General features: G+C 41.3%; 1 long non-coding RNA gene and 2 pseudogenes across 1 annotated transcript; 2 read left to right on the top strand and 1 right to left on the bottom strand.

The window, feature by feature from the left end:
* The first annotated feature begins 744 nt into the window (after positions 1-744).
* LOC120718440 lies at positions 745-4,693 on the top strand (annotated as a pseudogene).
* A 63-nt stretch (positions 4,694-4,756) lies between these two features.
* Positions 4,757-7,703, top strand: LOC120718495. Its single transcript, XR_005692506.1, has 2 exons — positions 4,757-6,530; positions 7,485-7,703. It is a non-coding gene; the product is annotated as an uncharacterized LOC120718495 (long non-coding RNA).
* Positions 7,704-9,761: 2,058 nt separating this feature from the next.
* LOC120718432 lies at positions 9,762-21,938 on the bottom strand (annotated as a pseudogene).
* Positions 21,939-22,964: the final 1,026 nt, after the last annotated feature.

Below are 22,964 nucleotides of genomic sequence, written 5' to 3'. Positions count from 1 at the left end.
ATTGGAACCAGGTGTGGAAGCTGATTGGAGTCTCTGCCTGAAGGTGGAGCCCAGCGGAGTGGAAAAACCCCGTACTCACCCGGACCATGACACAAAAATTGGAAGTTTACCATACTTGTGGGGACCAACAGCCCTTATGGGCACAGAAAATAGGTTAGACCAGTGTTTCCCAACCTTTTGGAGCCACAGCACATATTTCACATTAGAAAAATCAAACAGCGCACCACCAAACAAAATGTCTCAAAAAGCATTTTGATCATTTATCTTAGTAAAATAGGCTCAGTTTGTCCCCAGTATACCTTTTTGCTTTCTTCTGACCACCACTCATGAGGGCCTTCATGTGGGCTGGAATTTTCTCCACGACCCAGACTGACTGCTTTGTCTCTTCAAATATTTATCTATTGCTATTACGTGCTGTGTTCTCACAGCATGACTATTATGTAATATCTTCTTCTGTTTGACAACCAACTTAATTAGAACAGGTGGTTGTACCGCCCTCTAGTGGAAGAGAATGTAATTGTTCTGGCCGTTACTCACTGCGGTCACTTGGAGTACTAATCAGGTGAAACCAGATAATCTTCTACGGCACACCTATGTGCCACGGCACCGTTTTTGGGAAGCACTGGGTTAGTGTTAGGATAAACATCTAGGGAAGGATATGAAAACATGACTCTGTGTGTGTGTGTGTGTGTGTGTGTGTGTGTGTGTGTGTGTGTGTGTGTGTGTGTGTGTGTGTGTGTGTGTGTGTGTGACCCATATTTTATTTTTGTAGCTTGCACTGAGGGCTGATTGATTATGTATGTTCTGCCTGCAGCACTGCGGTGTGTTTGTTGACCTTCTTGTAAGCGACACACACAGGGAAGCACGAACTGTAGCACGTTATAGGTGAATAACACCAGCGCAGTCTCTAATGCAGCTCAGGCAGCTTTGCAACTCAGCGCCATCACTGTTGTGAGGTGTTCCTGTTATTTTGTCCACCCCATCCTCATATAAAAATAGAGAGAGAGAGGATGGCATTTGTGCTTTCAGTGAGATGAAACAATAATAGCTTACAGACATGAACACACACGTGCATCTATGCTTGTGGACCTTCTGTGACATGATGCGTAATCCACACAGCTGTGAAGGTAAGTCATACCTTAAGAAAACAGTGATTTGAGGTTAAGGGGATTCCTCTGAAGTGGTGCAAAAGTGTGAAACAAGTCAGAAAGAAGTTGTTTAATGTTTGTGTACATGGACATGTCTGGGGATAAATGTATGCTCACCACCTCAATGAACTCAAGCAACAAGGAGCAAAAGTCCTTACTGATGCGAGACCAGTGAAGTCATACAGGAAACAATTACTTCAACTTATTTGTGTTTGTTTGCTGTTTTGAAACTGTAAGTAAAGAGTGGAAGGTGGATCTAGCTGAGAATCTGCACGTTTTCTGAGCAATGTCTTGTGATTGACATGTCATTAGCTAAAAACTATAAACTAGTTACCACTCTTTCCTGATGCCTGAGTGTAATATACAAAGAGAACCTAATATTTTGTTCAATATGACAACAAACCATTGAGCGGTGAAGAGATCAGAAAAATGCTTGCTTGATCTTGTCACATGGTCATTGGTCATTTTACCATACACTCCTTTTTGACTTGACCAGTAGTCTTTTCACAATCACAAGGGTATTTAGCAATGACCCTGGTGAAGGCCACAAGGGGAAATGTGTTGGTCACGCATTAAAACTGGTTCCTAATACTTTAAGTTTCACTGGAGTCTTCATGTCATTAGATCTTTGTCTTCGCCGTGAACCTTGAAAGTTGTTCCAGAAAGGTTTGTTGCTATTTTAATGTAAAGAACATGGTTATTTCTGTTGCAGCAGCTGTTATAAATGCAAAACTAAAATGCAAGATTCTTTTGAGTAATTAACTTTTTGCAGGAATATCTGTAATTATATGTGCAGACTCTGCTGACTGTTCAAAGCAATGCAGTGGCATTTATCTAGTTCTCATCCTGTTACAGCAACATCGATTACTGCCTATAAAAGCAATAAATAAATAAATAAAAGCAACCAGCATATGTCTGCTAACCTAACCCTGCTCTCTACATATGCTTTGATTAGGTCAGCAGCCTCTGCTGTTCTGACGGTTATTGTTACCTGAGACATTTCTGTCCAGTGATCATTAAAGCTGGATTTTTAAAAATTATTTATATAGAAGAAGCAGTAAATAAAAGGGTTAAACACACAGTTTCACTCTCTAACTGCTCCTCTTCCTGGAGTGAAGCACAGCCTGATAACCCTCCCTCTTCTTCCTGCTCTTAAACACAGCACCTCCTCTCTGTGCACATGTTTCCTCGTTCCCTCCCCTTCAGATCTGCACTTTGAAGATGGGTGTAACCAACATGTGGTGACGTGTAAGAGCTGACAGGCTCCATTCACTGCAGAAACATGTTGTTGAGATCAGAGCTCAGACTAGTTTCAGTTATAAGGAAGAGAAACTCACACAGTCACTGACACTGAGAGGAGAAATGGCGCAGAAAGGAGTTCAGCTGGACCGAGAAACCTTCTCTTGTTCCATCTGTTTGGATCTACTGAAGGATCCGGTGACTACAACCTGTGGACACAGCTACTGCAGGAACTGTATTAAAAGTTTCTGGGATGAAGAGGACAGGAAGGGAATCCACAGCTGCCCTCAGTGCAGGAAGACTTTCATACCGAGGCCTGTCCTGGAGAAAAACACCATGTTAGCAGCTTTAGTGGAGCAGCTGAAGAAGACTGGACTCCAAGCTGCTCCAGCTGATCACTGCTATGCTGGACCTGAAGATGTGGCCTGTGATGTCTGCACTGGGAGGAAGCTGAAAGCCATCAAGTCCTGTTTAGTCTGTCCGGCCTCTTACTGTGAGAAACACCTCCAACCTCACTATGATGCAGCTCCATTAAAGAAACACAAGCTGGTGGCCCCCTCCAAGAAGCTCCAGGAGAACATCTGCTCTCGTCATGATGAGGTGATGAAGATTTTCTGTCGTACTGATCAGCAGAGTATCTGTTATCTCTGCACAATGGATGAACATAAAGGCCATGAAACAGTCCCAGCTGCAGCAGAAAGGACTGAGAAGCAGAAGGAGCTCGAGGTGAGACGACTAAACATCCAGCAGAGAATCCAGGAGCAAGAGAAAGATGTGAAGCTGCTTCAACAGGAGGTGGAGGCCATCAATGGCTCTGCTGATAAAGCAGTGGAGGACAGTGAGAAGATGTTCACTGAGCTGATCCGTCTCCTCCAGAAAAGAAGCTCTGATGTGAAGCAGCAGGTCAGATCCCAGCAGGAAACTGAAGTGAGTCGAGTCAAAGAGCTTCAGGAGAAGCTGGAGCAGGAGATCGCTGAGCTGAAGAGGAAAGACGGCGAGCTGGAGCAGCTCTCACACACAGAGGATCACAACCAGTTTCTACACAACTACCCCTCACTGTCAGCACTCAGTGAGTCTACACACTCATCCAGCATCAATATTCGTCCTCTGAGCTACTTTGAGGATGTGACAGCAGCTGTGTCAGAGACCAGAGATAAACTACAGGACATTCTGAGAGAGGAATGGACAAACATCTCACTGACAGTCACTGAAGAGGATGTTTTGCTGTCACCAGCAGAGCCAAAGACCAGAGCTGGATTCTTAAAATGTTCATGTGAAATCACACTGGATCCAAACACAGCAAACAGAGAATTGTTATTATCTGAGGGGAACAGAAAAGCAACATTGATGAACCAACAACAGTCTTATTCTGATCATCCAGACAGATTCACTGTATGGTCTCAGGTCCTGAGTAGAGAGAGTCTGACTGGACGTTGTTACTGGGAGGTGGAGTGGAGAGGGGGAGGAGTTCGTGTAGTAGTCGCATACAAGAATATCAGCAGAGCAGGGGGGGGGGCGATGAATGTGTATTTGGATTCAATGACAAATCTTGGGCATTAAACTGTAACACAAACAGTTATAAATTTTGGCACAACTTTGTCCAAACTGTCCTCTCAGGTCCTCGGTCCTCCAGAGTAGGAGTGTACCTGGATCACAGAGCAGGTATTCTGTCTTTCTACAGCGTCTCTGAAACCATGACTCTCCTCCACAGAGTCCAGACCACATTCACTCAGCCGCTCTATGCTGGACTTTTTCCTTATTACTCTGATGGAGCCACTGCAGAGTTGATTAAAGTCAACTAGAGAAGACAGGTTCATGTTGATCCCTGACCATTATATGTACTTGTGTAGTTTCTAAATGAGGCTTTACATTTTAGAAGCTGAGAAGTTCAGTGGTCCATTGATGTGTGAAAATAATATTGTACTGATTCAAACTGTACTTACATTTATATACCTTACATCAATATAAATCTGAATTTGTTCTTATGGCTGATAATCATGTGAGTTTAAATGATACTACTCTTCATATTCAGCATGTTTGAAATCTGTCATCAGTCTGGTTAGTGGTTTTATTCTGTAGTTGCTGTAGTGGGTTGTCAAATGCAACAATATATTGGAGCTGCAGTGATTCATCAGTTAGTCAATGATTAGAGAATTGATTGTTTTATCATTATTTTAGTCACATTTAAAACTGCTTCCAGTTTCTGAAATGTGAAGATTGTTGATTTTCTTGATCATATATGACTGTAAACTTAATGTCTTTGAGGTTTGAACTTTTAAAATGAAACAAAAAAATTAATCCTTGAGGTTTTTCATATTATATCATCATTATTATTATTATTATTATTGTATGATTATTGTATGTGTGATGACATTTAATGTCTTTTTGAGATGAAAAGCTTGATCACACTCACTTATTTCTACATTTAAATATAAAAAACCAAATCAGTGTTCCCCAACCCCCGGGCCCCAGACAGACCAGGCAGCAAGAGAAGAAAACATTTTTTTGTACCGATACTGGTTTTATTTTGTTGTATTTATCAACAACACCTTAATAGCCGGTCGGTGACACACAAAAAGGTTGGGGACTGTTGAACTAAATGACACAGGCCTGTATATTGTGGAGGATAGACATGTTTCTTGCCCTGAGCTGTGTCTGGCAGGCAGAGCGTCTCCACAAATCTGAAGCTTCTGATTTGGAGAAAATGAGCTGAGGGAGACACCTGGTGGACAAACACAGACATGACAGGAAGAAAGACTAAAGTGCAGAGTGGAGACAAACAGCTGGAAATACTTGTTGGAAAGGATTGTCATGCTTCAGACAAACACACAGCACACACTCTAACAGTCCTTTATTTGCACTGAAGGAGACACGTGAAGAAACCAAATCACACAATAATGAAGTGAACACATTTATAGTCAGTGTTCAAGATGATGGATAGAAATGAGAATCATGAAGCATTTATGCATTTTTACGTCTGTCTTACAGCAGAAGCAGCATTTACATGAACTCACTGGCCTTTTTCCACTGAACACTCTCTTCTTCATCACCTCATCTTCCTCTTCTGACTGATGCTGAGCTCCAACCCTTTTTACCTCCTGGAGATGATTCATACTCACTGAAAATTTCACTCATGACACAGAAACTGTTCAGTTATTCTTCATTTATTAGTCTGTTTATCAGGAACCTCTGTTGATTTTACATGTAAAGGATTTTCCTTCTATCACTGAACCTTTTAAGGGTTTTCTCTTAGTAGTTTTGGGGAGTTTTTAATTAGATTTACAGCTTCAGAATAACTTTGTGATGTCAGATTAGAAAGTCTGTGTCCAACCCTGGTGTTTGATCAGATGTTTGATCCCTGCAGGGTTGGATTTTTTATATGAATGTTGAATTTGTTGTTTTGGAACTGAGTTAGATTTTTATTGATGGATGATTCGTTGTAAAAAGTGGATCTACCAACAGTTTATTTCTTTGTTATTAACCAGCAAGAAGACTTTTCCCCCAGAAACAGAGTTTTGATTAGTGGAACTGACAAACAGTTTGAGGCTGATTTGGCTGATATGGGTGAATATTGAGCAGATAATGATAATGTGAGACACTTACTGACATGTACAGATGGATTTTCCAAGTATGCATGCAGGTGTCTTCAAACCAAGGCAGCAGCATCTGTTGCATCTGCTTTTCAGGATGTTCTGAGTGAAGGATGTGTACCTGTTAAACTTCAAACAGATGAAGGCGAGGAGTTTAATAATAAACATTTCCATCAGCTGATGGTTCAGTTTAACATCACACATTGATTAAACCAAGTTTTGTGGAACGTTTTAACAGAAGCTTTAAGGGCCGTATGTGAAAATACTTCACATCTGTTAACTTATGAAGACGTATAAACGTGGTCCAGGACCTTGTGCTGTCAAGGCCGAGCAGCCGGTGTAAAGAGGTTGGAGCCAAAAGCTGACTCAGTACATGTTTGTTTGATTTGAATGAAAACTTGATTTATAGCAGGGATCATGAAGGTCGAGGCGAGACATGGAGGGAATGACACGGGAGCAGGACTCACTCACTATTAAATGCTGAAGCAAAGCTACAGAGAGGGGCGTTTCTCCAGGATTGCGGTGGAGTGAGGAAAAGTACAACATGCCTGAGGTGAGTTTCTGGACTTACACTAGGAAAAAGGCTCTATTTTTTGTTGCCTACATTGTAGAAGGTGACTTTGTCTCTAAACAGTAAAATGGGCAGTCAGGGGTTAAAGTGGATTCAGCAGGTGGAGGAACCCTAAAATCAGTTGCAACGGCTCAGTGTGGGGAAAACATTCACGACTCAGTATAATTACTGCTGAGAGCTCCAGTAGATTTTCTGAATGTACAGGCTGTGATCAGCTGACCTGCTGCTCTTTGTGGATTTACACAAGTGAATTCAACCAGATGTCAGCTGATGTTTCATTAGTTGAACTGATTTCCATCCTCTACACTGACTGTAAACTGTTTATGCTCTTTTTATTAGACACTATCCAGCTGGTATGAAGGTGAAATTCAGTGAATCTTAACTTCAAATTCATCTCTGCTACACTTGATGTAACCAAACTCTGAGCATGAAACCACAGCCACTGTGCAGCAGTCACACACTGTTCTGCAGCAAACTAACCTGTTTATCCTGCACTAACCTGCAACCTTTAAATAGCACAGTTAGTCTGCCTCAGTTTGTTTAGCAGCACGTTTCAGGATATGAAAAAAACATAATGTCACATGTACAGAACCAATATCTGATTTAAAAACATGAAGACTTACATGTGAGCTTTACAATCAGTCGTTGGGCCAAAAGCAAGAAAAAGGAAACACTTTAAGCCCTGACTATGACACATAGTTTTGCCACTTTTATTTCTTTTTCTGTGATATTGCTGGTGATTAATACACCAACAGGAATGAATTCCATGTGTTACTGTTAATCTCAAAGCAGTTTGATTTGAGGCTCGCAGTGACAAAATAATAACTCCCCTTAAAGGTGTTAAACCTAAAGTAATGAAGGTCTCCTAAAGGTCTCTTAGCATTAGACTCTTGCTATTTCTGTGCCTTCATTCTAATGTGTACACTCTGTGTTTAGTTCCTCTGGACGTGGCCCTGTTTTCCCGGAGCAGATCCTTAGTTTTGAATGATTGGAGAGTGGCTATAGCGAGCAGTGAGTGAGCGAAGAGAAGCTTTCCCTGTCCTCCCCACCTTGGATTTCCTGGAGCCTGGACCCCGTCACACTTGTATATAGCACAATTCCCTGCACTGTCTGTACACATACCTGCTGTAATAAACTATTTCTCCTCAAAGTGAAGAGTCCTGCGTGTGAGTCCTCAGTGAACGGTGACATCATTACAGTAACAAAGTATTTGTACTTCATTACTTCCTTCCTCTTGCTGTAACCCTTGATTTCATTTGGTGTGTTTTTTTGATGAGATGCAGCTTTCCACACCATCTTTTCACCTATTGCTGATCACCACACTGTGTTTGTGAAAGAGAAATCATTTCCTGCATGGAGACTAAACGGATCCTGAAGCACAATTACATTAACTCAAATATGTACAACTGCTCACCGATGCAAATATTTAATTAGCCAATCACATAGCAGTAGCTCCACGCATTTATGGACGTAGATATGGAAAAGAAGTTTAACAGGTTTGGTTGTTGGTATTACACAGGCTGCTCTGAGTATTTCAGAAACTACTGGGATTTTCTACACACAGCCATCTGTAGGGGTTACAGAGAAGGTTTTAGACTTGACAAATATTCAGAGAACAGCAGTAACGCCTGAAAGCACAATTCTTATTACAGTGTTTAAAAGAAATCAAAGATACTTGTAAAGGTTTTTTTTAACTCTAATAACACATTCAAGATGAACACGTTGGCAGTGATACCACAGAGACGTTTTCCTCTACACAAATCACTACAGTTACTTTAGCTTCAGCGTTGTTACATCACTACAGAAAACCTAGAAGCAAAAACACATTTGTGCTTGTTTCTTGAACTCTAAGAACTATAAAAATGGATGATTTTGAGATTGATGATGGTCTCGACTGCTTTAGTTTCTCTGTTTTAAATATGATACAAGACCAGAATTAATGAGAGGTGCAGACACACAGACGTTCTGCTCAAGATTAGATACAAAATGCAGCTGTAAGAATAGGAAATGTGTATATAGTTTCAAATGTGCTTGGTTTTAAAGTGAATGTTTCCAGACATTCATCCACTTGAAGCGAGATATTTCAGTCTATTTCAATTAAAACATTGTCTTCTGGCAGGAAAAAAGTGCAATACAGTCTTTGAATGAAGTGCGCAGAGTGACTGAGGAACAATGCTTTATTAATTAGTAGGGAAACATTACATACATACATAAATAAAGACAGATAAACATAAAAATGTCCTCATATGAAAACACAACTTGAATTTTCCAAGTCAGTCAGAAAGTGTCTGTTTTTAATCAGAGTTATAAATATCTCCTTGTTTAAACTGATCATGTTTTTAAAAAAAGACACCACCGCTCTCAAAGATTAGTTATGTCAGGCTTTATAAAAACACAATTAGTATTGTAGTAATATTATTATTTCTATAGAAGTCCAGCCTGGATTAAAGAGATTCTGCAGCACGGTTCGTGCAGTTAAAGGTGCTTGTGAATCGAAAAGGCATTCAGTCACATGACCTTTAAAAACTGCAGAATTTTCAGGATACTCCAAAGATGTACATCTTTATAGCTGCAGATATTTCTCTTTCAAAAAGGAAAAAAAGTACCACAGGAATAAATCAAAGGGAGTACAAATAAAATGAAATTAGATTTTATTCACTCTGTTTTTTAGCTCCCCTCTTTTCAATTCAGTGTTTAAATTTGCAGTTTGTATGTTGGTTGTAATAGTTTCTTTCATACAATACGGCGTACCCCTTACTCTCATAGTAGGAGCCTTTAGTCTGTGGATTAACAGACAGACTGACTCAAGTGTCTGTAGGCCTAATAGGAGAGATCAAGTCATGGCTACGGCCACCAAATTATTCAGAACTGCTAGTGTTAGTGTGGTTTTGACTGAAAGCTTGTTAGCAATCACGTCACAGGCTGTAGTCATTTCCCGACTCATCCAGAGATCTCAGAGCTTCACTCTGACCAAAACAAAAAGGTCTGTGATTTCTGATAAGACATCGGCTTTCCTGAGGTCGTGAGGAGAGGTCATTATTGTCATTAATCTTGGAATGTACTCTCAATTAATAGATTTAGAAAGAATACAAATATACCTTGAAAACAAGTTGTTTTCCCCTCTGTGGTTGTTTAAAGTACATTACAAGGACAATATAGTACAAAGAAAACGTAGTGAACTTTCAGCTCCGCTGCACTTAAACCTATAATAACAAACAAACAAGGTAACAAACAAGATTTAAATCCATACGAGACAATCTCATTGTATCTTCCTTTGTTACTCAAATTAAACTTGAACATTTTAAAAGGTATCTACATTTCATAATGGAGTGTATCTCCTGACTTTCCTGAAGGAGGAGTGATTAGGAAAAAATCCTCAAAACAAAACAACCAAGAGTTTATCTCCAGCGCGGCCTTGTGGGCAAGACCGAGTCCTGAGAATGAGCGGACTTGTCACTGTCACTGTCATTCCGTCTGTGGCCTTTAGGGGGAGCCAGCAAGTCGTGGCGCGATGCACGAGGAGATGATTTGACGCTCTGAGACTTCCTCTGTGAGGAGGGGGAGAGTTTTGGACATCTGAGGATCTTGCTGACGCATGGACTCTTAGTGATCTTGATCGCGTAATAGGCAAGGAGGTGCTGGATGGGGTAACAGAGGAGGAGGTCTTGGAAGAAGGTTTGGGGGAGGGGTCTGACCCAATGTTGGGGGAGTGGGAAGCAGCAGGAACAGCAAGGTTGGTGTGAGTACGTCTGAAAGAAGAAGAGGCTGTGCTCCGTGCAAAACCCGGAAACACAGATGACAAAGAGCTAGTGGCTTTGCGCAAAGGAGTGGCAGGAGCACTGACGCTGCCTCCTGCTCCACTTCTTCCACCCTGAGAGAGTGCCCGCAGTGTGGAGCGACAGATCTTCTCCTCCTGCTGGGCTTTAGGTTTCATTAAGGGCTTTTGGCTGGACATCTTTCCTTGAAAGTCCTTGTTCTGTTCTCGGGCAGATGGCTGAGTACCTGAAACATTCTGGTTCTTTGAGTCCTTTGGATCCAAAGTCTTGGGGATCCCAGATTGTCGGGATGAAGGAGCATTTGCAGGCCTCGCTACTCGTCGAGGGGAAGCACTGCTTCGTTTTGAGGGAGTCAGACTGGTGGGCACTGCGGTGCTGGAGGAGCCTCGATTCTTCTCTGTATGTTTGATTCTGGATGGACTTCTGTTGGTCCTGGATATTGGCACAACCCTCCTCATGTCCTTGTTCTCGGAGGTTGTGAGGGTCCGGATAGATTGTGGATTTGCCAGATGCAGAGATAGTGTTTGGGGTAGGTTTCTTCCCATTAGTTTGGACTTTAGACGTAGGAAGGCTCTTGCTGGGTAGTTTAGATGGAGTTGCTGGTTCTGCTTTTACTTTGGTGGAGGAAGCTGCTTTTGCAGTTTTACTGGTTGAGTCTTTAGATGCCATGTTGTTTTTGCTTTTCTCTTCTGTTGATTGTTTTGAGACGGTCACTCCATCACTGTTCCTGTTGGTGGACACTTCTGCTTCTTCCTCCAGTTCTTTATCTTCTCAGAAGCATCTGCTGTGAGAGCAGGCACTACATTAGGTGTTGGAGGTTCTTTCAGGTGCCACACAGAGGAAGAAACAAGCAGTGATGTGTCATCACAGCGGGGGACAGGCACTGGTTGGCTGCTGATGGGTACAGGCACTGGTTTTTCATTGGCCGGTTGAGGTTCTGAAGGCATGTCATTGCTAAAGCAGAGGAAGTTAGTTTGTTTCCTCCTTGGTTGTCACCCTTATGCTGATCTTTTTCAGTTTCTGCATAGGTGCTTTGTGTGTCACTTGTAGCCTCGCACACACCCGTCACACACCATACAACCACCTTATCCTCTTGCCCCTCATCGCCCTCTCTTGGTGTTGAAGAAGAGCTGAGCTCACAGACTTGCTCATCAGATTGTTTTGGATTTACAATCAGTTGGCCATTATTATGCACCTTATCAACTTGCAATTCATCCCCTTCTTCCAAATCTGTGATTGTCACATCATCTTGATGAAGACCAACATGTCTGTTTTCGCTATGACTTGTGAGGGTGTCGCCACTGCCAAACACTTTTAGCTCAGAACCAACGTGCATTTGTCTAAAACCACCACCATGTTTCCTGTAGCAGTGGTGCTCTGCTGAAAGCTCTTATCAGTGCAGTCAGTCTGCTGAGTTAAAACCAGTTCAACATCTTTTGGTTTGCTTGTTGTAAGTGTTGCATGGCTGCTTAAACCCATGCCAGGTTGATCACTGCTGCTTTTGTTGTTGTGTTCAGATTGCTGGTTTGAGTCAGAGGTAGGTTTGACTGCAAGTTCATTTGCAGGATTAGTGGCATTTGCACACGTCTGGGTAGCATTTTGGCTGAGGGTAAGTGGCAGTTGCATGGTTTTTGTTTTTTGGACTCCTTTTGGAAGGTTGATGAGGATTTTTGTGGTGCCCGTCTGGGTGGACACTGGGAATCCTGGACTTGAGGGAGATGGAAAACTGCTCCCTTTGCCTCTTTGCTGAATGTTTTGCGATCAGTCGCCTTTCCAGGAAAGTGCTTATTTCCTGCTCAGCAGCAATAGATGGTGAGCAGGATGGAGACTTTCGGGAACGACGTAAGCTCACAGCACGTCCCGAGGACTGTGGAGTTGTTTCACTGGTGAGGCGAGGGTGGGACCTAGGGTCAGGAGGCTCCATCAACAGTCCGGCCTCGTCATGCCGCGACAAAGCAGTGGACAGTTCAAGCTCACTGTGGCAGCGCAGCCCAAAGACTCCATCCACCTATAACGGGAACAGAGAGTGGATCATCGTTAGACATCTTTGATTGACTTTGTTTTACAGTGTCTGCGTACGTCATCCTACCTTTTCTCCTCCAGCCCCAGAGTGCCCTCTTCTTCTCCTCCAGCTCTTGTAGCCGCTGACGACGAGCCGCCTCCTTCGCCTCCCTCTCCATGTTCTCCTTCAAAAAGGAAAGAAGTTATTTTCCTGATGCGCGTGACTCTTCTGGTCCTCCATAGCCTACAGATATTATGCATGTTGAAAAAAAATTCCTGTGTGCATCAGATCCTGATGCACAATCAAAGCAAAAACAAAACAAATCAAAAAAATAAAACAAACTGTGAACCCTTGGGCCTTAAATGCAGCTTCTCCTCTTATGCCTGATTTATGGTCTGGTATTTGTGTCTCTGTCAACAGCTCATCGTGAGAGAAGGGTTTGGGAATTCAAACTACTCAGAGGCAATGGACACACACTTGAGCCAAAAAGCCAACAATGGTGAAATTGTTGGCAATCACACAAAACGAAGGTTTAGAAACTAATATGTTTCACTGTAAATCAGAAGTGTTATGAAATATGGGATGAAGACTAATGTATCAGTTGAAGTATACCAACAGTTTTAACCACATCTACTGGATCTTGTGTGGATTGTTGTACAGCTCGTGTAATGGATTTGCATTCATAGTTGTACCTTGACAGCATTTGTGAACCTGGAGCAGAAGGTGTGGAAGATGCTGAAACAGTCGTCCAGCCTGAAAGTGTCTCTGTCCTCGCAGAAAAAGTCGATCAGCTCGCTGCCCCCTCTTTAGCTGTTGCCGACTGCCGCGGAGTGAGCAGAGAGATGATGTGGCATGCTGAGACAAACATAATAGGCACAAAATATTTTTTAAACTACACACTTATTTAAAGATTATATAAAACTAAAATACTGCTATGTGTGTTACCTGCAGAAAGCTGTCCAGTTGCTGCAGCAGCTCTGTGTCTCTCTGGATGCTCTCCTCCACTGAGTGTGTGCGAGATGTCAGCAAATGCAGCTCAGCATCCAATGTTTCCAATGAGATCCTACCAAAGGAAGGAAAACAAATCCATGTAGCCTCATTTCTGCTTTGGTTTCATTCATTTTGTGTCTGGTGTAATTTAAGTATCAAATGAAGGACTGAAAAGAAACCAGCAGGGGGCGGTGTTCACTCAGATTCTGTAGAGATGTAATAAAATGATGGAAAGGGAGTATAATAAATAAATCCCCACCAACAGGTTGATGGAGAAATGTAGTGGTGTATGTGGACAACTGTAGTATTTAATGTGAATAATATGAAGTGATGTCTGACCTGGCTGCAGCCTGGATGTGACTCAGCTTGAGAGGAAACTCCAAGAGCTTCTCATCTTTTTTATGGGCTTCCTATAGAAAAACAAAAAAACAAAACATGAGACCCCCTCTTTCCAGCTACCTCCTCTTGCTCATTTTGGTGGTACAGAGGTGCTCTCAATCCACATAAAGAGACCCATTCTCTGCCCCAGGGTCCCCTTCTGGTAGACATTGCATGAAATCACCTTAAAGACAATCTCACCAGCATGTTTAGGCCTTCTACCAGTAGGACTTGCCTGCAGCTCTATTCTGAGCCCCTGAACTACTGAGCATCTCACTCTCTGAAGCTGAACCAACAACTTGTCAGAATAAACTAATTTCCACCTGTTGTATCTGCAATTTTATTCTGAGGGTTCGAATTTATATCAACTAGTTACTCAACAGCTTCCCCTTCAGCTTCAGTCTCTCTTCACCACTCAAACCATTAAGACGTGGATCTGCTAATTTTCATTGTAACCACTTCACACTGAGCTTCAAACTCTCTCAAACTGTCTCAAGAGCTGATTTCATTAATAGATTAATCAAAAAAGGATTGTATCATCTGCAAAAAGGAGAGACGTGTTTCTGAGACCACCAGATCTGAAAGAGTCTGTACAAAACCAGCAGTGGCGGAGTCCACCACTCTCCAGGAATAACTATGACTTATTGACTGTAATGTGAACCAAGCTCTGGTTGCAGTTGTCCAGGTACCAAGTAGCCTGTAACAATGGCAAACACCCAAAGCAACACCAGGATGACAACCACATCATAGCATAGATCTTCCCTGGAAACTCTAAAGGTGTGATTCCCCATAAAAATAGGGTCTTTAGGGTCTTCCTCCCTAAAAAAAAAAAAAAAGAAAGAGGGACCACATCTCCAGCCTACCCATTCGGAAGTAGTGTCCCTGACCTCCTGCCAATGAGTGCCAACCAGCACAGCCGACTACATCCAGAACCTTGATCAAATTCAGATGAATCTCATTCACCAATGGTGCCTGACAACCAAAGAGCACTTTAACTGTTTTTGTGACTTCAGCCACACTGGTGTATGTGCAAAAATGAAATGAACAATGACGTTACTCACCAGAGCGACAAAGTGCAGCAGGTTCATGCCTGGTTTGTTAGCTTTGGTGTCAGCCAGAGACAGGAGGGACGACAGCTTGAAGCCTACTGCGTTTCCTGCATACCCTCCCTGCAACGCACATAGAACAGAAATTAAACTCATAGTGGTGAACATTCAAACACTTGCACAACAGAATCTGAAACTATAAAAATACATTTCCCACAAAGCAGTTGGTCTCCATAGTCTACCTGATAAGAGAGAGTAGAGACAGCAAGTCTCCAGTTTGACTGTACACCTAACATGTATCGCCCAATTATCAGCTCATTCTGTTAAACATTTATCAATTAAATGAACATAAATACACTTTTTCTGCAATCATTGTGTCATGACAGTCAAATGAGCTCATGCAATCAGACCCTGAGATTTTAAATGACAGCTTATTTACATAATCTTAGTATGTAACACTAAAATACAACTTCTGCTCAAACTAGCAATCTAAACCGTCAGAAATAAAAGTAGTACTTCAACAGCAGAGTGACTGGCTGTGATTAAAACTGCAGATCAACCTCCGAACAATTTAACACAGACAAACATTTTTAAATGTGCTCTGCTGTGTGAAAAATGACCACACGCCGTCTGCTTGAAACCACTTCTCCTCTTGGAATAAGTCAAGGCCTCATAACCACTCCCACTTCCTGTTTATGAAAAACACCCAAATCTTTTCCTGTATTGCATCAGTATTAGAGAAACTCACACAGTCACTGACACTGAGAGGAGAAATGGGCACAGAAAGGAGTTCAGCTGGACCGAGAAACCTTCTCTTGTTCCATCTGTTTGGATCTACTGAAGGATCCGGTGACTACAGCCTGTGGACACAGCTACTGCAGGAACTGTATTAAAGTTTCTGGGATGAAGAGGACAGGAAGGGAATCCACAGCTGCCCTCAGTGCAGGAAGACTTTCACACCGAGGCCTGTCCTGGAGAAAAACACCATGTTAGCAGCTTTGGTGGAGCAGCTGAAGAAGACTGGACTCCAAGCTGCTCCAGCTGATCACTGCTATGCTGGACCTGAAGATGTGGCCTGTGATGTCTGCACTGGGAGGAAGCTGAAAGCCATCAAGTCCTGTTTAGTCTGTCTGGCCTCTTACTGTGAGAAACACCTCCAACCTCACTATGAATCTCAAACTTTTAGAACGCATAAGCTGTTAAAACTTCTGTGAAGCTCCAGGACAACATCTGCTCTCGTCATGATGAGGTGATGAAGATTTTCTGTCGTACTGATCAGCAGAGTATCTGTTATCTCTGCTTGATGGATGAACATAAAGGCCATGAAACAGTCCCAGCTGCAGCAGAAAGGACTGAGAAGCAGAAGGAGCTCGAGGTGAGACGACTAAACATCCAGCAGAGAATCCAGGAGCGAGAGAAAGATGTGAAGCTGCTTCAACAGGAGGTGGAGGCCATCAATGGCTCTGCTGATAAAGCAGTGGAGGACAGTGAGAAGATGTTCACTGAGCTGATCCGTCTCCTCCAGAAAAGAAGCTCTGATGTGAAGCAGCAGGTCAGATCAGCCCAGCAGGAAACTGAAGTGAGTCGAGTCAAAGAGCTTCAGGAGAAGCTGGAGCAGGAGATCGCTGAGCTGAAGAGGAAAGACGGCGAGCTGGAGCAGCTCTCACACACAGAGGATCACAACCAGTTTCTACACAACTACCCCTCACTGTCAGCACTCAGTGAGTCTACACACTCATCCAGCATCAATATTCGTCCTCTGAGCTACTTTGAGGATGTGACAGCAGCTGTGTCAGAGACCAGAGATAAACTACAGAACATTCTGAGAGAGGAATGGACAAACATCTCACTGACAGTCACTGAAGAGGATGTTTTACTGTCACCAGCAGAGCCAAAGACCAGAGCTGGATTCTTAAAATATTCACATGAAATCACACTGGATCCAAACACAGCAAACACACGTCTGTTATTATCTGAAGGAAACAGAAAAGCAACATTTATGGAACAACGACAGTCTTATTCTGATCATCCAGACAGATTCACTGGATGTTATCAGGTCCTGAGTAGAGAAAGTCTGACTGGACGTTGTTACTGGGAGGTGGAGTGGAGAGGGGGAGGAGTTTATGTAGCAGTCGCATACAAGAATATCAGCAGAGCAGGGTTTGGCAATGAATGTTTTTTTGGATATAATGAAAATCTTGGGCATTAGATTGTGACACAAGCAGTTATACATTTTGGCACAACAATCTCCAAACTGTCCTCTCAGGTCCTCGGTCCTCCAGAGTAGGAGTGTACCTGGATCACAGAGCAGGTATTCTGTCTTTCTACAGAGTCTCTGAAACCATGACTCTCCTCCACAGAGTCCAGACCACATTCACTCAGCCGCTCTATGCTGGACTTTTATTTTTTGAGGGCGTCTCTGCAGAATTCATTAAACTGAAATAAATGTCACTGAGGGATAGTTGATTAAAATGCGATTTAGTTTTGACTTTCCTTTGGTCTCCTCATTGTTGCTCAGACCACATTGTCACTAATGCCCACTTTGTTGCCTCTGACATGGGATCCATCTCTACACTAGTCCATGTACATGTACATGCTTCCCTTAGGCATTATTATTAGAGTGGATAGCATGTGGGCATATTCTCATTATTATGCAGTGAAATGTTGATTTACTTACAAAACAATGTTGGTTAAAATGTCTGTTTTAGTTTGCAGTTTCTTTGGTCTCCACATTTTTGCAGAGCACTCATCGTTGTGCAGTTTCCTGTCAGTCACACTTTACAGATACTATTTTGATATCTTATCATTTATTGTCTAATTAATAACTGACTTTGTTTGAACAAAGACAATTTTCATTACATTTACATATATTTGTGTTTGTTGAAATAATCAATCAGTTCAAGAAACAGCTTGCTTTGAGTTTTTTACATTGATAAATGCAGCTTTTTATGCTCATTAATGAATTTGCAGTTATTTGGGATCTAATTTTCTTTCGCCTTTAATTATACCTACATATACATACAGCATACTCTGATTTTATTAATTAATGTGTAGCTGTGTTGGTCATATCGTTATTTCCATGTCGTTCAAATTTAATAACTTGATTTAAATATCCTCTTTGGAGGCTGCTTAATTTAGTGCACCAACCTGTTTTATGCATAAAATTTTATTTAGATCCACAATTTGAACTTTTACTCAGATTCATAAATAGTTTTTGTATGATTTTCTTTCATCATTTTCAGTCACTGTTACATTTTGCACGAGTCTGATTTCTGCATCTGTTCACCAATGAATGCATGTCATTGGTCCACACTGTGTATAAGACAACCAACAGTTATGAATTAAAAACAAATCATTTTGAAATTTAAAACCTTTAGAAGACACTATATTATTTCCAATCAATTTGTGAGTGATAAATTGTTCATAGTGATACCCTGACTGTAATTAAATGATGGATTTAGCCACCATGCTGTCACGCATGGTTTTGGCCGCCATCATGTCAGTTTTTAAAACAAGAGCCTATATTTGGATGATAACTTGAAGTCTAAGGCTACGTTAACACTGCAGGCGAAAGCGCATCAAATCCGACCCTCTGCGACCCATATCCGATCATGGTATGACAGTGTGAACGGCACAAATCTAATATTTTCAAATCCGACCCAGGTCACTTTCGTATGTGGTACTGAATCCGATACATATCTGATGTTTCAGAAAGCGACTGCTGTTGAACGGCCACGTCGCATTAAATCCGTCTTTTACGTCACCAACACAAGACAGACGCCAATTATCAGCGCCAGAGAAGACATCATGAACACTTCCTGTCCATCCAGAGAAACTGTTGGGCAGACAACGTTGGAGAAACGTGAACATTTTATTTGTACTGTATAACCTGCAGATTCTGAGAGAAATCTGCAAGTATCCTTTGAAGCAGCGCTCCTCTAAAACAGCAATAAGGATCATTATTAGGCCATATGTAAATAACACAATAACTTTATAATTTAAAGCAAAATTGGGAAACGTAAAGTCTGAAACAAGTCTTTATATTAAGGGCCAACAGTCAAACAATACTGTTCAGTCTGGGTCTAAACAGAGCGCATTGTGTGTGACGTCTTCTTTTGCACAGCGGGCCGCTTTGAGGGTTCACACTAGAGCGCGTTTGCTGTCAGATTTTATCTGCAGTGTGAACAAGCAGACACAAAAGTCAGATTTGATCAAAAAAAATCAGAGTTGAGCATTAATAAGACCTACAGTGTGAACGTAGCCAAAGTTACAGTTAATCTCATGGTTAAACTGTACATATGAATCTAAATCTATTTGTAGCACACAGTAAACATGTTTAATTCTGATCTAAAGTTGAACATTTAAAACATGAGTTTTTGTTGGGACTGACTCAATTTTGGAGCCAGCCTCCAGTGACCACTTGACACTCGTATTAATATTGTGAGTGTTTTTAAAAAGAGTATATTACGTCTGATTTTCATCTTGACTCACTCTAAAAAAAAAGTTTCCGTGCAAAGTTTTAGGTTATGTACAGAAAACAGGAATAAACCAGAATTCTAATATTAACTTATTGTCACGGAAATAAAGGGTGTAAACTAAAAAGCCTTTTGTTGCCTCTTCTTCCTTCTTGTATTTCTTTTTCTTCTTCCACCATCTATCCACTTTTTTCTCCCTCATCTAATTATTCATTGATGCTGTACAATGTTTTTTTTCCTACTCACAGCGTTAAGGAGGTTTCCGGCCTGCAGCACCAGGTGGAGAACAGCATGGAGCTCCTCGCAACACATTAATTCTGGAGGACGGAGACAAGTAAAAGAAATGATGTCTTCATTTGTGTCAGTACATAAAGGATAAACTAATGCAAAAGCATCACCTGCTGGAAATAACTGTGTAAAAAGAGAGTAAAGAGAGAAAAAACACAAACCTGTGCAGTAAAGATACAGATAACATAAGCTTATGGTGCTAAAATCCCACTGGGTTTGCTGTATTATCACATGCAGTGTTAGCATGTGGAAGGTTAGTTAACAGTTCAGGCAGTTATCAAGTTCACACACACACTGCTAAAAATACTGAAGGTGTTAGTCTGTATTGGGTGGAGGGTGTAAACGAGGAGAAGGCTTTACTGCAGGTATTTCTGCACCAACGACATTCAGTCCAGATTTATTGTGTTTTATTTCTTTTCATCTTTTTTATTATTATTTTATTTTTGTTAAAAATATTCCAGAGTTTCATACACAGATCTCTTTTCTTTCTTTATTTTTTTACAACTTCTGAATCAAACGGCTCACTCCTTCACTTAAAGGTGAAAGTACTGATTCTGAGACACTGTAACACAATCTGTGTAACAGAATCTGCTAAATCTGTGAAAGTGTTTCTAGAAGCTTCTTGGTTACACCTCTGCGTGGTGATTCTGAAGCTAAATGAATCCTCTGAGATCGATGTCATCACTGATGACGACCCCAAACAGAACCTTATGTTTGGAGTCAAGAAAAATAACTTTTCTGGAGGTTTTTAATGTTTTTGATGGATGTGAGTCGGTGTGATTTCTTTGTTGTTTGTTCATTGCCGAGACACAGAGTAAGGTCATCAGCAGCAATGAGCTGCATCTCAGAGTGTAACTATAAACATGCTCTATGCAACTTTTAACACCTATTATTTATTGTATATTTGACCAAACCCCACTTTACCTCAGTGCCCTGATCCCAGTGTCAGGAGTCAACGTTACTTTTTTTAAAAATGTAAAATTAATTTTAAAAAGTTGATGAGTTTGCTCTAAAAAGTTTTACAGCTCCACCACCATCGTTGGTGTTCATGCCATTCTCTCAGTAATTTCAGTTCATACAACACAGATAGAAGCAGTCTGGCCACATAATCTCTACCTGCCTCCTGCAGCACATTTGCTTGTGGTAAGGAATAAAACATTGTAACACACTCAGTGTTGGTTCTGGTCCTTCTCTGCTCTGCGTTGACACTGAGACAATAAGTAAGAGAAGAGAAAGCAGAGCTGTGGCCTGTGTGAGCTCCCAACAGCGGCTGCATGCAGAGAGCAGCTCATCCGTGCCGCCTGATGCTGCGAGCGTGTTACCTTTGATGGCGGCGCGAAGGATCTTAATGTCCCGTTTCATGGCCTCGCACGCTGCCGGAAAATCCTCCTTTAAGAGCATGGATTCAATGCGGACTGTGTAACTGCAGACCGAGAGAGAGAGAGGTGAAAATGAATTGATTAATACATTTTTATTTTGCGTCCAAGCTGGTACACATCACTAAATACAGCTAATGCTACTACTTTACATACTCTCGTAGTAACTGTATACCAGCAGCTGGCAATTAGTTTGAACTGTGGGACTATTTTTAGCGCATCTCATTAAGGAGATGTTGTTATTGGTGTGTGGGGGAGCTGCAGGCATGCAATTGATTCAGCTTGATGTTTTTGAAATGATCTGAAGGCAGATGTCACATTACCAGCGCTCCAGCAGCAGCTACTTACTAACATTTGTTTGTTTTGTTGAGCACAAATTGATGCATTAACGGTTATGATTCCTGAGTCACTGTGAGTCAGCTCTGTTAACTGTCACAAGGTCCTGTTTAGTGATACAAAAACATTTTCCCCCACTTAGAGCTAGAGCTGGTACACAGGCCACTTTTACCCAACACTGTTTCACACCAGTGCATCATGTTTTCACTGTAAAAATTCAAAGTAACCACTGTACAGCCAGTAAAAGTATTTATGTTTAATGTTGTAAATATACAAGTACAACAAAAATGTACTTTTTTGGTGCAGTATTGCAGTGAATGCAACGGTGAAACTGTACAGACAGTGGAAGTATTTTCAGTGTAAAACTGTTTCATGGATCTTGCATGAATATCGGAAATGTTAAAAAAAAAACATAAAGGTTTAATTCTAATTTCTGAAACTTGCAGTGAAAGTTGAACGCAGCATAAAACTGAATAACTAAGTAAAGTTCAGCGCTCACCTGGGCACCTGAATCAGCCGGTACATGAAGGAATCGGCCAATGAGAGCTGAGAGACTTCGCCGCGGTGTGCCTTCAGTTTCTTCACCTTCATGAGTGCAAAAAGATGGATCAGATAAAAAAAAACACATCAGAGTGTGTGTGTGTGTGTGTGTGTGTGTGTGTGTCACCTCTTCAGACTCTGGCAGCAGTTTCAGCATTTCTCTCAGACGCTCCACCCCAAAGCCTCACTGTTGCCATGGCAGATTTCATCTACTATAGTCTCATTGGACCTGGAGGAAGAAGATGTTTAAATTTAGTGTGAGCAGCGATATAAAAAACAAACACAACACTCGTTGTGCTGAAGTTAAGAATTAAAATGGCATCAAAATAACATTACACTAAGCTGATCTGGGTTTCCCCCCACAGAGATTTAATTACCATCTGCACACGTACAAGGTACACTCAGTTCACTCTGTCAGGTTAAAATTCAAACAAGAAAATGAATAATTTAAGACACAGTTTTATCACTTTGTGAACTCCAACCATTTGCTTTTAAATGATAATTTCATTTTCAACATTGAAACAATGTTATATATTCATTCAGGAATTAGCCTGAGACGACATTTATAGTTATTTTTCTGTTGACTGGAAGCACCTTCCCTGTTACTTCAAGTAAAATAAAATGGACAAAATAACTTCTTTAAGTAATTAACTTCAGTGCCGATACACATCCAGTTTATTTTAACCTACACAGTGGATGAAGAGAAACTCAAAAACTCAAAATTTAACTTATTGTCCTGTTGTCAGGAGATAGAAACTTTCTTGCACAGAGTTATTGTGCAAAGCTGCTTTCAAGGTCATGAGGAATTCCATAAACTTGAGATTTTCCTATTTTATATCCAGTTTTTGTATTTTTCGCTGAAACCTTCAATTTGTTCAATGAGTACAGAGCACACTTTCACAGTTAGGCCAAGCACAAAAAGACTGAAATTCTGATGTCAGAGTTCATGAAAACCGTTTCTTGACTGAGTGAGCTGAATAAACTGGACAGGCGTGTTCTGTCAGATCATCCCACCAGTAGAACTTCCTTGTACATATTTTTACACTCTGTTATAAATGCAACATGATGTCACAGAGTTTGCAGATGTATTAACAACAGTTTTAGTAACATGCTCTGGACATACTTTTAAAATGGGATTTTCTAAGCAACAAGCCCTAAAACGAGAAAGCAAAAATCCCACATTTGAAATTTTGTTTCCTTAATTTTATG

The sequence above is a fragment of the Simochromis diagramma genome, unplaced genomic scaffold (genome assembly GCF_900408965.1).
Source record: "Simochromis diagramma unplaced genomic scaffold, fSimDia1.1 OVJJ01000141.1, whole genome shotgun sequence".
NCBI lineage: Eukaryota > Metazoa > Chordata > Actinopteri > Cichliformes > Cichlidae > Simochromis > Simochromis diagramma.
Note: the sequence above shows the minus strand (reverse complement) of the source record. Positions and strands in the feature narration are given on the sequence as shown.